Consider the following 15,009-nt stretch of genomic DNA (forward strand, 5'->3'; position numbering starts at 1 on the left):
TAAAGATTCATTCTGGTTCTCATTGTGTGCATTCGACGGGGACTGTCAGCCACATTGCATCTGTCCACCTTCCCCGTGATGGATGGACACGTGACCTCTGCCGTAAGTGATGGCGTCAAGAACCCCTGTCCCTGTGGTCCCGGGTGAGGAGTTCTCTGGAGTCGCTACCCAGGAGATGAAGTCTGGTTTCTGGCCACATGAATACTTAAGAGGACTGTATGTCAGCCAGTACCCTTTACTCCCAGGCTCCTCCTAAAAGAAGTGTCTGTCTGTTTACCTGCCTTCTGGGTTCTTGCTCGGGTACAAGGTGCGGTTGAAGGTGCTGTTCCTGGGGAAGCCGGGTGAATGTGGCACACGCAGGGGTAAGGATCCCGCCGCCCTCAGGAGAAGGCTTCCAGAGGCCTTTGTGTCTTTGTGTCTGTCTCAGGCTGTCCCATCACCAACACATCATGCTTGGATGCTCCAAAGGCCCCGCACACCCCATTTGCCCATGGGCTGACTTCACCTAGATGACCTCCTTACCTCCCCTCCCCAGGAGGTCACCTTCAGTCTTAACTCAGCAGTCTCCTAACCCCCTCCCCCTTGTCCTTACTGCCTGTGTCACTCACTTATCTGAGGCAGCCTTGAGCCCTGCAAGCCTTTGCTTGTCCATGCTGAAATTCCCTGGGCAACTGCCCAGCATGTGTCCCGAGAGTCAGGGCTCTGGACGAGCAGCTTGTGGCTTGTTCTTGACCACTTCTTCCCCCTTGTTTCTCCCATTTGGGGGTTGTCATGCACAGAGCCAGGTCCACCACTAGACACAGCCTAGAGGGAGGGAGCCACGCATGGTCTTCTTTAGTGTATTGGTTTCCAAAGCTGGCTGTACAACTGGGTCCTTGGGAGAGGGTTGGAGAAGTAGAATGAAAAGGCTGAGTGTGAGTGGGGGAAGAGGAGCCGGTGCTTCTGTGTTCGGTGTGTCTCAGGTAACTGGACTGTGGAGACTAGGTTGAGAACCACTGCTGTACCCAGTGCTTCTCAAACTCAGCTGTGTGAGTGCATCATCTGAGGATGCTGGCAAAATGCAGGCTGTGGCTTGGGAGCTGTGCATCAGGATGTCTGAGACCCTGCATCTAACAGGTGTTCAGGTGATACTGCAGACCACACTGGAGGGAGGCAGTTATAGTTCATCACTGGACCCAGCACACGGCCTGGCTCGGAGCAGAGTCTCAAGAAATGCTGGTTGAATAACTGGTTGGGGAAGAAGAGAGTGGTAGGTACACTCTCATAAAATTCTATCTCATTTTCTCATCTCTCCAAAATAGTGTTGTTTCTTAGTTGGATCTCTTTTATAACATATCTGGGAGGAAGATTTTTTTTAGATAATGACCTGTGTGCTTTAGCCACATGGCCAAGGACAAAGTGATTCATGTTGTAAGACTCAGTATTTGTTCTAAAAGAGAGTGACATCTTTGTGAGACTGGGTAATTTAATGTGTCAACTTGACTGGGCTAAAAGATGCCCAGATATCTGGTAAGACAGTATTTCTCTGTTTCTTTCTTTTTTTTATTGTGAAAATACTGTACAGAGGGGTTACAATTACATGGGCAAGATAATGTTCTCTGTGTTTCTGTGAGGCAGTTTCTGGACATATTAACTTTTGAATCAGTAGACTGAGAAAGATTGGGAGGCTGAGAGTGGATGAATTCAAAGCAAGCCTGGGCAGAAAAGCTGGTGAGGCACTATCTCCAAAAAGCATAGCTAGGAGCCAGGTGCTGATGACTCATGCCTGTAATTCTAGATACTCAGGAGGCTGAATTCTGAGGATCGTGATTTGAGGCCAGTCCAGGCCTCAGTAGTTTATCTCCAGTAAACTCCTCAGAAAATCCAGAAGTAGCTCTGTGGCTCAAGTAATAGAATACTATCTTTGAGCAAAAGAAGCTCAGGGACAGAGTTCTGAGTTCAAGCCTCAAGACTATCAAAAAATAAAAATAAAGCATGGCTTGAGGTGTGGCTTAAGTAGTAGTGCACCAGCATAGCAAGCATGGGGCCCTGAGTTTAAACCCCATTACACAAAAATAGCTCATGTTTAAATAAGCTCCTACTCTGAGGTCTGATAGACATAGCCTGAGGTGGGGACGCCTTTGAGCCCACAACACCCATCCTTCAAGAGGAGATGTACTTTGAAGAGTCGGTTAAAACACCTAAAATCTCCTAGAAAAGCAATGCGCGGTGAAGCCCTTGAAAACTCTGATTATTGCTGCAGAGACCTTCAGAAGGGCACAGAGTAAAAGCACACACACAAAAGGCCCCATCCTGGCCAGCAAGGGCCCCCCTCCCTAGCCTCCACACCCCCACACGTCTAAGCACTTATGTCTCCTGCCCCCAGAATATCAAGTTTTTCTCTTGCAATCCTTCCATTAAAGAATGGTTTATCTGGCCATTTGTTTATGTGTGGAAAATGCATAAAAATTCATAAAATAAACCCATTTACTTCCAGACATAAGTTTGCATTTTGCCCGGAGTGAATTTTTGTGGCTGAGTTATAAAATTCTGAAAATAAGGGTTTCTAATGAAACTGTGCTACCCTTTAATGAATATCCCCGCCCTTACTATAATAAAGAATGCACAATATTTGGCATGATGCACTCTGGAAAAATCGCCTAATATGTAATATGAGTGATCGCTCCCTTTGTGAGCCAAGTTCTGTTTTCATTTTGTGGGGATAATTCAACTCAACAAATATTTATTGAGTGCCTACTAAGTCCCAATCACCGTGCTGGGCAGCAGGGCTATAAAGACAAAGTTGGTGGGGGGTATGGCTTTGTAAATAATAATGAGCTTTTGAATGGTTGCATGCTGGGTACTGTTCTAAGAGCTTTACATGCATTAACCCATATAATTCTAACAGGGTCCCAGAGAGGGAGGCCCACTGTCTGTATCCCCATTTACAGATGGGGCACAGAGAGGTCAAAGCAATCTGCCCACCATTATGCAGCCAGCAAGTAGAAAGTCAGGGTTCCATCCAAGCAGTTGCTGTTGAGAGTTCACAATTCACGTCCTTAAGGCTGTCTTGTTTGACTCCATCAGGGATACATACAGACCAGGGAGACTAGTTCAGTGATACAGAGGCGGGTACAGGGGCTGTAGAAACCCACAGAAGCAGGGCCTGCAGCACACATTTGGGGGAGCCAGAGAGGCCTTTTTGGTAGGGTATCGTTATGGGAGTTGGAGCTGGTGACACAAGGGAATGAACTATCATGTCCCTGAGCTTAGCCCACCTGTAGGCAGGAGGTGTGCGTGCCTGTGTTGGGTGTTTGTGGGTCTTGTATCGCAGTTGGAGGAAGGTGGGGAGGCGAGGAATCTGGAGAAGTAGGCAGGAGACAGCATGAGGAGTGTGAGAGGAGTATGCCTCTTGCAGGAATGTCCTAAGTCTAGAGCATGTCAAGTCAGCCTACACGGAGTATTTCAGAAGTGTGATCTGGCCCTTTGCTGCAGGGAGAGGGAGAGAAGAGAAATGGGAGGGAAATGATAGCTCAAAAGGCCTTCTGTATTGAAGGCTTGCTCTCCTGGGGGTGGAGCCAATCGTTGCATGGTGATTGGACCATGAGGGTCTGCCTTCATCAGCGGGTCAACCGCTTGGTGGAATCATGGCATGATGGCATTATTGGGAGGGGGTGGAAAGTAGGAGATGGGGTGCAGTCGGAGGAAGTACATTTCTGGACGTGTACCCTGGAAAGATGTGTCCAGTCCTTGACTTCTTCCTATCTCTCTTTCCTGGCCACGCTGAGGTGAACAGCTTCCTTCTCCCATGCCCTTGCACCATGATGTTTCTTCTTTCCGAGGGGCCTAAAAGCCAAGCCATGAGCCTAGATAAATCCCGAGTGATGAAAAACTAGCCCAATGCTATTATCTCCCACTGTCCTCTGCCTCTTGTCTTTCTCTCCCATTAAATATATTGTACCTTCCTTATCTTTTAGTCTAAGGCCTAAGGGTTTTCTTTTTTTCTCTTACCAGCTATTTTTCTGAGTACGGTATTCTTGCTGATGGTACGGTCAGCTTATTGTAGGCATTCACATACCTTACACATTCAGTATCCCGTGTGCTCAGTCCTGGAAAGGGTTGAATGAGACTGGACAAGGATTAATGAGGGTTTACTGGTAGCTCACCTTTAGGGGGAAAGTCTGAGGCACAGAGAGGCTCCCCGGCATCGGCACACTGGAAGGGTGGAGCTGAGATGTGAATCCAGCCAATGGTTCCACCATTCCATTCCACCATCCAGCTCTGTCATTCTGCTTCCGACAGAGCGGTTTCCCCAGTCTGCCACATACCCTGTGGGCATCATCAGTGGCTTTCCAGGGCACTGTGGACTGAATTGTGCACCTTCCGAGGTCCATACGCAAAAGCCCTATTCCTGCTTGTGCTGGCTGTGCAGGGGACTTTGAGTAGAGATGATGTTTTAGATGAGGTCGTGGGGGAAATGGCCCCCCTCCTGTCAGAACCCAGCAACAACGTGGCCTTCTGCAAGCCAGGAAGAGAACCCCACCCAAACCTGAATATGCAGGCCCCCAGTCCCCACGACCGTGAGAAATGAGTCTCTGTTGCTGTAGCTGCCTAGTCTGTGGTGCTTTGTCGGAGGAGCTTGCACAGACTCGGGCAAGGGCTGTCAGGATGGAGTCTGACAGGCTTCAGGCTGGGGGGACACTCAGGGCACCAGCTGCTTGTGTACGTCAGCAGGGGACCGCAGGGAACTCCCTGGTACCATCTGGGAGTGGAGCAGAGGGGTGCAGGCAGCATGCCACGTGTCAGCCACATGTCAGTCATGCCCTGGGATACAGGGTGGTGTCAGACCTGTGAAACACGGATTGTGTGGCCTAGGCAAGCTATTGGGACATACTCCTAGGGGCTGGGAGGCGGCTCTGCCATTTATGGTCATGTTTCCTCTCTGGGCCTCACTCTTTTCACCTGGAAAATGGGAATCATGATACCTACCTGGCAGTGCTGATGCCTTTGTGCGAGGTGGTGCAGGAAAGTGCCTAGTACTTGGTGACTGTGTCATGATGGGTTTTGTGTTACTGTCATACAATGTTCCCTTCAACCCCCTGCTCGGGTGTCCTTGCATCTGGCCAGCCCTTCCTGTCTCTGTTTGTCCCCAATGTGTTTCACACAGGATAGTGGCTTCTTCTTTGTAGGTCGTGTGTGACACGCTGGTATGTTCCTCTACCTTCCCAGACACACATACATCTCCTGGTACAGACTGCCTGGGGTTGTGGCAGTGCATGGTAGAAGGGCGCAGATCCGGTCAGGTCATTGCTGAGAGAAGGGGAGGAGCATGTCAGGCTGATGGCAGGCAGGGGCTCTGGCTGCGGGAGGTGTGGAGAGCAGAGTCCCCCTGCCGGGAAGGGCTCCTGCAGATTTGACTGCTGCTCGGAGATGCACCTCCTGGCTGAGTCTGGAGACCAGAAGCCCCGGCAGACTGGGGAGGGGGGGTTAGAAGACAAGAGGCCTTGGCCACAGAGCTGACCACGCTGTGACTGTGCCCTGGGCTGTGGCACAGGCCCCTGCTGGCTCAGAGGGCTCAAGGGGAGGATCCGGATCGTGACTTGCCTTACCAGTGACAGCGCAGACCCCGGCTTCACTCCTGCACCCCCCCCTCCACTTCCCTACACCCAGAGAGACAGCGGGAAGGCCCAGCCCGGAGCTGGAAGGCTTTCTTCCAGTTTTTATGTTCTGATCATTAGGCTTACCGATAAATGAGAATTATTAATTAAAGGGATGGAGAGTGTGCTTCCAAGGGTGATTAACATTACTGTAAATCAGACTTAATGGCTGCAGAAATTCATTAGGGATTCACTTTCTAATGATAACGAATTGGTCTGAGCAGGTGTCAGGAGCAGCCGCGACCATAATTCTAATTTACCACTGGTGTGGGGCGGGCCTGTGTCGTCCCTCTCCAGACCTGGGGCTCACTCTGAGGTCGGCGCCCTTCCTGCACTTTGGGGTACAGCTGTCTGTCTGTGCTAGGGTGGCCGTGAGGACACAGATTCCTCCTGAGGACCCCCCAGGCCTGCTTCCAAGGACCATGTTCTGCTCCCACCCTACATCACCGGCAATCAGAGCCCCGCGTCCTTTGGAAGTCTTCCTGGGTTACTCCTGGGCTGGGCCAAGGCCCCACCGAGCTGAAGCATGGAGTCTTGCAAGTGCCTTCCCCTGCTCTGCACTGATTTACCTCCGTCTGTCTGCCCAGCTCCGGGGAGGGTGGACAGTCAGAGGCCGGATGCGTGAGCACGTGAGTGTGTTGCTGGAGGCCTCCCCTGGGGCTGACTCCCTTTGGGAGCTACATGCCGAGGAGGCCCTGCCTGCAGCACAGGGTCATCTAGAACACGGTTGTCCAGCACACTGGGCCCCAGTTCAGTGTGGCTTCCCAGGGGAGTCCAGCATCTTTCTCTGGCCACACAGATCCTGGGACTCAGGACACTCCCCGGAAGCTAACCAGGGCAGCAGACACACAACACCACGCCCCCTCCACCACACCTGTGCAGTGATATACAGCCACTGGGAGGGACAGATGGAGTCATAGACGCCGGTACAATGTTCAGAGCTTGGGCCGGTTCCACCTGTGACCAGGTGGGGAAGGGTGTGATGGAGAGGGGTGTCTGGAAGCAAGGAATGAAGCAGGCCTCAGGAAATACCGCATGTCAGGCCAGTACCTACCAGTATGGAAGGAAGGACAGGCGGACTGAACTAACTAGCCCTTATACTGCCAAGTTATATGAGAGAGCCCAAAGCCAGCACCTCTCTAGCCCCCTGTAGCCAGAATGGTGGTCCCCAACGAGAGACATGTCTCTGGCCTCAGACAGGTCTCTCCTCACGCCTGCTGGGTTTGGTCCTTCATGTGGCCAAGGATCCGGGCTTAGCAAGGTTGACTAACTGCCCACGGCACTCGAGGGGAGGCCTCAGTGCCACTCTGTGTGCAGGATGTGTTATGGATGATGCAGGGGGGGGCGGGGAAAGGGATGTGGGGGGAGGGGGTCCCCTCTGCTGTATTTTGCATGTGAGACTGAGGCCTGAGTCCTTGTGAGAGTGTCACCCTCTGACTAGCAAGCCACTTCTGGAACCTATCCCCCGGGAGTGAAACCCTAGAACATAAGGACACAGGAACAGGATGTTTATTGCCACATGGTTTGTGGTGGCCATAAATCTGGAAGCAATCCGAAAGCCCACAAGGACAGGAAAGTTGTACATGCCTTTGTGGAATATCCGTCTTTTAAAAATTGGATTTTCATCTGGTGCTGGTGGCTCCCACCTATAATCCTGGCTACTCGGGAGGCTGAGATGAGGACTTCAGGCTGAGGTTAGCTTACATAGAAAGTTCTTGAGGCCTCTTCTCACTGGAGCGCTGAATGTGGTGGCTCATGCCTGTGACCTAAGCTGTGGTGGACGTCCGTGCCCAGGCAGGAAGTGAAGCTCTCTCAAAAATACACAGCAAAAAGAAAGCAGGACTAGAGGTGTAGCTCAGAGGTAAGAGTGCCCGCACAGCAAGTGTCAAGTTCAACCCCAGTATGGCCAAAAACTTTTTAAAATGATTTCTATGCAATTATCTGAGTGGGTCTCCTTGAGGTATGAATTAAAAGCAAACAAACTGCTATGATGGCTAGTAATATGAATTACACAATGCCAGTTTTTTTTTAAAGGGAGTTATATGTACCATATTCCTGTTTGTGCATAGAAAAAGGAGGGGCAGAAAAATCTATTGGTTATTTTGAGATGTAAGAGGAGAGAGGTATGGAGAGACCATTTCATGTACTGCTAAATCAGTTCTCTTCATTACAAAAAAAGGATATTATTTAATGCACTGAAAACCCAATGAAAAACCAGGAGCTGGTAACTCATTCCTGTAATCCTAGCTACTCAGAAGCACAGACTTGGAGGTAACCCAGGCATAAAAGTCTTGGAGACTATCTCCAAAATAACAGGAAAAAGGTGGGCTGGCATCATGACTCAAATGGTAGATACCAGCTAAGCAGCCAAGCCATGCATGTATACTCTTAGTTCAAACCCCAGTACCACAAAAACAAAACAACAACAAAAAATAAATCCCAGTGTTTACGGGACTCCTTGAGGCCTTCTATCTTCCTCTGCCACTGAGTTTAAATTGGAGAGCCTTTCCAAGTTGCCTCAACTCCCTCTATCACCCCAATCCCTCCTTGTGCCCAGCCAACCCCAGGTTCTGGGCCAGGAGGAAGCAAGCTTTCCAGCAGCCTTACCCACCAAGGGTCTTGCTGCATCGGAGCTGGCCCTCATTTCATTGCAAGAGCTCGGAATGCCAGCTAACACCATTGTGACACGCCACTGCTGCTTAGCAACCTGGCAAATGCCCCACCCCTCCTGAGCCGCTCCCACACCTATAAAACAGAGCTCATCACCTGCCTCCCACAGCCACGCCAGTGCCTGCCTGTCACGGGGAAGCCTCGTGACTGCTCTCTTCCTCCAGCCATTTGTTCCCCGAGCTCCCAAGGAGCAGCCATCATGTCTGGGAGGCTCAGAGATGATCACATGGTCCTGACTGGGGTTTCCAGGCCTGGCCCCAGTAGCTGCTACTCTGTCATGGGGTTTCTCTAGAGCGGTGTACATCACTCCATTTTTCAGACTTGGAATAACAAATGGACTTGGTGAGACAGGACGGGAACACTTCTCAGATTTAACAGAAGAGGAAATGGAAGTTTTGGACGGCTCGCCGCTAGCACAAATCACCCAGTCTACACCAAACCCGGGAACCTTCCGTGGCTTCCAGGGCACCTCTTTGGTCTCACAGCAGCAAGTCCCTAACTTCAGAGGCATTCTTCCTATGCAGATGGGGAAACTGAGGGTCTAAAAAGCCAGGGGCTGCCCAAGTCTTCATGGGAGAGTGCTGTATTTGGTGGTGTTGAGTCCAGCCTACTTCCATCAAGGCCTGTGGGTGGATCTCGCGACCACTGGGTTGGGTTGGGAGGTCCTCGTGTGGAGCCTTTACTCCAGCTGCCTTTCTGTGGGCTCTTCATGGAACGCTGCTGTGCCTGCAGAGCGCAGCCTGCCGCTTCAAAGGTAATTCCTTCTCCAAACGGAAGGGGTAGGCTTGTTTCTGTGGCAGCGAGAGGGACAGGTGTCCTTGCCTGGACGACACCTCAGCGCGGCTTACTTGCGATCTTGTTTAATGCCCTGACCCTTCTATGGGAGACTATTACCCGCCCAGCTGACAGAAGAGGAGCCTGAGGTTCAGAGAGGGCCGGCTCCTGCCCAAGAGTGGCACCGCATCAGGAGCACAGGCCGGCAGGACCTGCTGTGGGAATACAGTCTTCCCTCCTGGCCCAATCCCTGTGGATGCCTGAAACCCCAGATGGACCCCAATCCTTTCAACGCCATAGGGTTCCTTATATCCAACTACCTAGGCTAAAGTGGAATTAATAAATCAGGGCAGAGCAGGATTAAGACTGACGTAGAAGAGCTCCAACTGCCATAGGCCGTTGGGTGAGTGTGGTCTGCCTCTGCCCCTCCCATGTCCGCTGTCCCGTGCTGGTGTTCTCCTCATGTTAAGGCGAGGAGACGAAGTGAGGGGAACGACGCAGGCGTTACAATGTGGCATTAGGCTGTGGTGTCTGACACCTGGACCCACGACCGTCATTCTGACTTCGGCCTCTGCTCGGTGACTTGCCGGTAGGAAGGGTGTGCTGGGTGGCCCAGGACAGTGGGGTTTCATCCTGCTGGAATAATAGGTAGTTTAAAAAGCATATGTTGTTTATTTCTAGAAATTTCCATTAAAAACTTTTGGATTGCAGTTAGCCAGGGTAAGTGAAACCATAAAAAGTGAATGGAACTCCTAGCTTCGTGGGAGGCAGAGATCAGGGGATGGTGGTTTGAAGTCAAGACGTAAAGCTTACGAGATTCCATCTTCAACAACAGCTAGTGTAGTGGTGCACACGCCTCATCCCAGCAGTTCTGGGCAGCACAAATGGGAGGATCTCAGTCCAGGCCAGTCTGGGCATAAAGCATTTGAAGAGAAGGAGCCTAGAGAAGAGAAGGATCCAATATCCTCAAGGTGAGGGTGTCAGTGTTCCATGCAGGTGCCAAGTCCTGATGCACCCATCGTAAGCTGAAGATAGTGCAAGTCAAAACAGCCCCCAACTCCCATAGATCATGGGGTAGAGTCCAGAGTGCTTATACCTGAGACCTTCTGACCCCCCTGCTGTTGCCCGGCAATGAGAGGGTCTGCTGGCGTAGTGCAAGGAAAAGGTCAAAATTCACAGTCTGGCTCCCACAGAATGCGCTCTCTCTCTCTCCTCTCTCTCTCTCTCTCTCTCTCTCTCTCTCTCTCTCTCTCTCTCTCTCTCTCTCTCTCTCTCTCTCTCCTTCCCTCCCTCTCTTCCTCCTTCCCCCTCAGTGTGTAGTTGAAAAATTCTAAATTGAGCGACCGTCATTCACACCTGTGTAAGCAGGGCAGCCTGTGGTCCTAAGGGAGCTTGAAGGTTGGGAGACACATAGTGTGACCATTTCTGGACAACGCAGTCTTGCCAACAGGCCCAGAGGTGATCCAGGCAAATCCGTGTGGAGAACAACGAGGGACATAGTGGGGAGAGGGGAGAGTGAAGCCTGGGGAAGTGTGGCTGGCAAAGCAGCTCAGAGTACTGGCCTGAGACTCAGCTGTACAATGGACGACTGAGGCAGTCTAAGATCATGTAAGCAAACTCACCGAGATCCCCTGTGCAGCGCAGAAGATCCTCTGAGGGCCGAGGGCATCCTGCCCTGTCTTGAACTCACTTCCTGCCTTGACTTTCCTTTGTGCCTGAGGGATAACATTCCAGATGTCTTAGGATGGAACATTCCAGAAGGACAAATTAGTGGCCAAGTGAGCCTTTTCAGAGGCAACCCCCGCCATTGTTCCGTCTGCTTTTCTCATAGCTGTTTTCGGGTGTTAGAAAATTGGATTAAGCTTCAATCGAATTTCCTCCTAAACACAAAAGTCCAAAATTAGTAGCACATTTCCAACAGACCTCACTTAAAGCCACATCAAATTAACCAGGATGGTTTTAAAATGGGCCCTCCTGCATGTATCTGGTGCGGCGTGGATTGGAAAGGTTTGCGGAGTGAGCTGTGTTTGTAAATACGGGAAGGCTCAAAATTGTTTTGACCTTATGATATTTGAACCATCGTCTTGTCGGTGGTGTTCAACTTGGGCTTGACATCCTGTGGATTTACAGCCCTGTCTGGCCCCCATAGTGCTTTGGGATTTTGTTACAAGCTCATTTGGTGATGCTTTGTATTCTCAAACCTTGATCTTATCTGAATTTGCATCAAAGGATGCCGGGGTCGGAGCCTTCTTTGAAACCTCATACATGGCGGGCAGCACCCTCGTGCTGGGAATGGATATGCTGGGGCTCACGGAGGTAAAAGGAACTGGTTAGCGATGCAGCTGCAGAGTGTCTAAGTTGCATTCAGGTTCCTGCAAGCGGAGCAGGGGAGCCAGGATGAGAGAGCCTGCAGCGGGGGACCGCGGCCATGCCCAGCACCGCCCTGCCCAGACCCTGACGTTGCTCACCTCCCCAGGCCTCCATGTTCTCTGTCCCTGTGACCTCTGGCCACTGTCCCTGCTTAGGGTGGTTGAGGAGCAGCAGCGGGCACAAGTGTGACGCACAGAGCCCTGCCCAGGGGTAAGAAGGCGCCGTCCCTGTTTCATCCAGCTGCTGTAACAAAAATTCCAGAGGTTGGCCGACACTGCGATAATCATTTCTTGCAGCTCCAGAAGCCTGGAAGCTGAGGGCAAGGCCCAAGATGGTTTAGTGTGTGGTGAGGCCCTTGGTTCAGGATGTTATCTGTCCCCACAGAACCCACAGGTGCCATCACCATGGGTTGGGGTTCAGCATATGAACTCGAGGACACAGATATTCTAGACTATGTCAGTCCCCTGTGGGCACTGGTCATTCTTGAGATAGGGTCTTGCTTTATTACCCAGCTGTCCTGGGCCACAGTCCTCCTGTTGGTTCTTTCCCTCAGAGCTGGCATGACGCTGAGTGCCGCTCCACCCAGCCACCAGTGGAGATGGAACTGCGAACGTCTTCCCCCCTTGGGCTGGCTTCAGACCTTGGGCCAGACAGCTAGCCTTAGAGGCTTGAGTCATTATTACACCTAGCACTTGGCTGGGTATTTTTAAAAAAATAATCTTTGTTATTAAGGTGTTGTACAGAGGGATTACTATTTCTTAAGTCAGGTCATGAGTATAATTCTTTTTGGACCAATGTCACCGCTTCACCTTTCCCCCAGTTTCCTCCTCCATGCCTGCCCACCAGTAACATAGTTCCCTCTCCACATAGAGCCTAGTGAACATTTGCTGAGTGTTTTTGATTCATGGGGGTAACCCCCCCATCCATACAGCAGGGTGACACAGTATGTGTAAGGTGACAGAAGCAAGAAACTGAAGGGCCATTCTACCCCTGGTCCCCAAAGGACTCCCTCCCGAGCCTCCTTCCCCAGAACCCCAGCCCGTGGTGGCCTTGAGAGTGCACTGCACTGGACGGGGAGGTCAGCCGGCCCCTCCCCCGCTCTCCGGCTGGGGGGAGGCTGGGCTGTCCTGCATCCTGGCCCCTCAGCCCCCAGTGCTGATGTGGGCAGGAGCCTTTGTAAAGCTTCAGCCTTCCCAGCCTCCCCTCCTCCTCCTCTTCCTCCTCCTCCTCCTCCTCTTTCTCGCTCCAAAAGGAAACCACAGGAGAGGCGGTCCTGTCCTCCACAAGCCCATAGGAGGCGGTGAGCACCGCTGCACTCCGGGCGGTTTTGCTGATTGGTGTTTGTTTAGGAGACAAGCCTGTTCTGCATGAGCAAGTGAGGGGGGGCTTTTGCCTCTGATTGGCTCAACAGGAGGAGTGAGGAGTGTGGGGGACAGTGAGCTCCTGGCCTTGGATGAGCCAGGGGCTTGAATTAGAGGCTCTATGGTGCCTCCTGATTGCATCTCATTTGCATTTGGCAGCCAGGAGTGGACTGGGGCCGGTGCCAAGCCCCTGGCCTTCAGGCCTTAGGAAGGAGGGTTCGCTGAAGCAAAAGTTCTCACATGCATGCTCTGTGTGTGTGATGCCCAGGGCCATGGGGGCCCCTGGTGGGCAGCGGGGCCCTCCTCCTGGGCTGGCCACCTGGTGTTACACACGTAATTAAGTCAAAGTCCCAAGTATGCCAAAGCTTGGAGCAAGCGGAGAGGCCTGGACGGGATGATGGGCCAGTGGTCTCAGCAGGAGGACAATTCCAGCTGCAGCCCCACCTCTGGCTCCTCCCAGGCGGGGCAGCTTCCCTGTCTCAGTGCCTCCTGATAAACTCCTCCTCACTCTTCAACACCCAGCCCAGCCAGCCTCCCAGGAGTGGCTGCCATTGTTCCAGTTGCTCTTTGAGTTCACTGTGTTGACATACAATCCACATGAACCAAAATGCACACTTTTCAGTATGTGCCATGTGTTTCCTCTTGTTTCCCTCCATAGCCCTTGGCACACAGGTCCTGTTGCCTAGATTTGCTACTCTGCATACCTCAAGGAAATGGAATTACAAAATACTTGGTCTTCTTGTTCAGCTGCTTTCACTTATCATGTTTTCTAGGTTCATCCAAGTAACAGGATTTCATTCCTTTTTATGGCTATGTACTACTCCGTGATAAATCACCCGAGGCTTACCCATCCATCCCTTGAATGATGAATTTAGGTGGTCTCCATTCTTTGGCTATCAGGAAGAATACTGTTATGAATATTCACAGGGAAGGTTTCACATGAACAAGTACTTGCTATTTGTGAGGTACATCTTAGCAATAGAATCCTGGCTCAAATGATTCCTCTGGTGTCTGAGGAGGGGCCAAATGGTCTTACAATGGAGCAGCCCCATCTTATGCTTCCAGTAGCTGCCCACATGTCCCATCTTACACTTCTTGTCTTCTTTGTTGGGTCTTCGTCCATCCCACAAAAGACGGACGGGGTCCAAGGAAAGGTAAGTGCGGCGCTCGCCCGTTCCCTAGCCTCCCTCAGCCCAGGAGACAATCAGACACAGCGGGGAGCCAAATCCAGCAGGCAGAAAAACTCGTTTATTAACAGAGAGCAGCCCCTTTTTAAAGACAAAGAGGGTAGGTGGTATGGTAAGGGAGGAAGAGGAACCAATCACTGTCAAGGTCACACCCTATCATTCACCTGAGCCTTCACGGGCTGGTTAGGTACTGATCAGAAGATCAATTGGGGTCTGCCCACTCTACCCTCTCCCAGCGCCATCTTTGTTGCCCATGTGCTCCACATTCTTGATGATAACCACTTTGTTACATGCAGCATTACCTCACTGTGGCTTGACTTACATCTCTCTAATAAGTGGTGATGTTTGATATCTTGCCTTGTGCTCATTTGCCACGTGTGCATTTTCTTTGTAGAGCTATCTATTTAAAACTTTTGTCCATATTTTTTTCCTTTTGGTGGTAGTAGGAATTGAATCAGAACTTCACACTTGCTAGGCAAGTGCTCTACCACTTGTACCACACCTCAACCCACTGGCTGTTTGTTTTTCAGATAAAGTCTCACAGCTTTCCTTGGGTCGGCATGGACTGTGATCTTCCTACCTCTGCTTCCTGACTAGCCAGGACTACAGGTATGGGCCACCATACTTGGCTCCTTGTTCCATTTTAAGACTATGCTTTTACTGCCCAGTTTTAGGAATTGTTTATGGACTCTGGTAACTAGATCCTTATTGATGGATAAGTTGCAAATATTTCCTCTGATTCTGTGAGCTGTCCTTTCACCTTTCAAAAGTATGCTATAGTAGTGCAGAAAAACTTAAAATTTTGTCTAGCTTTTTCCTTTGGTCACTTGTGTTTTAGGTGTCACATCCAAAAAATTATAATCCACTTGCTAGCCATTAAAAGTTTATACTTATTACTTCTTGACCTTTTAGCTAAAATCAAGTATGAAAATTTGTACTTAGTTTTCTTCTTAGAATGTTATTAGTTTTTGGTCTTCCATTCAAGTCTTGGATATTTCTTGAGTTAATTTT

At 50.8% G+C, this 15,009-nt stretch overlaps 2 long non-coding RNA genes across 2 annotated transcripts in view; one reads left to right on the forward strand and one right to left on the reverse strand.

Moving 5' to 3' along the window:
- Positions 1 to 14,804, forward strand: part of LOC138820868 (uncharacterized) — a 47,568-nt gene extending 32,764 nt beyond the window's left edge. Inside the window, exon 3 of the long non-coding RNA XR_011370004.1 lies at positions 14,529 to 14,804. This is a non-coding gene — a long non-coding RNA (uncharacterized lncRNA). The remainder of the gene's footprint in view (positions 1 to 14,528) is intronic.
- Positions 7,130 to 8,286, reverse strand: LOC138820993 (uncharacterized). Its single transcript, XR_011370026.1, has 2 exons — positions 8,244 to 8,286; positions 7,130 to 7,447 (listed from the first exon to the last, which is right to left on the reverse strand). It is a non-coding gene; the product is annotated as an uncharacterized lncRNA (long non-coding RNA).
- Positions 14,805 to 15,009: the final 205 nt, after the last annotated feature.

Source organism: Dipodomys merriami, unplaced genomic scaffold (assembly GCF_024711535.1).
Source record: "Dipodomys merriami isolate MVZ:Mamm:240054 unplaced genomic scaffold, mDipMer1.0.p SCAF_9, whole genome shotgun sequence".
Taxonomy (NCBI): domain Eukaryota; kingdom Metazoa; phylum Chordata; class Mammalia; order Rodentia; family Heteromyidae; genus Dipodomys; species Dipodomys merriami.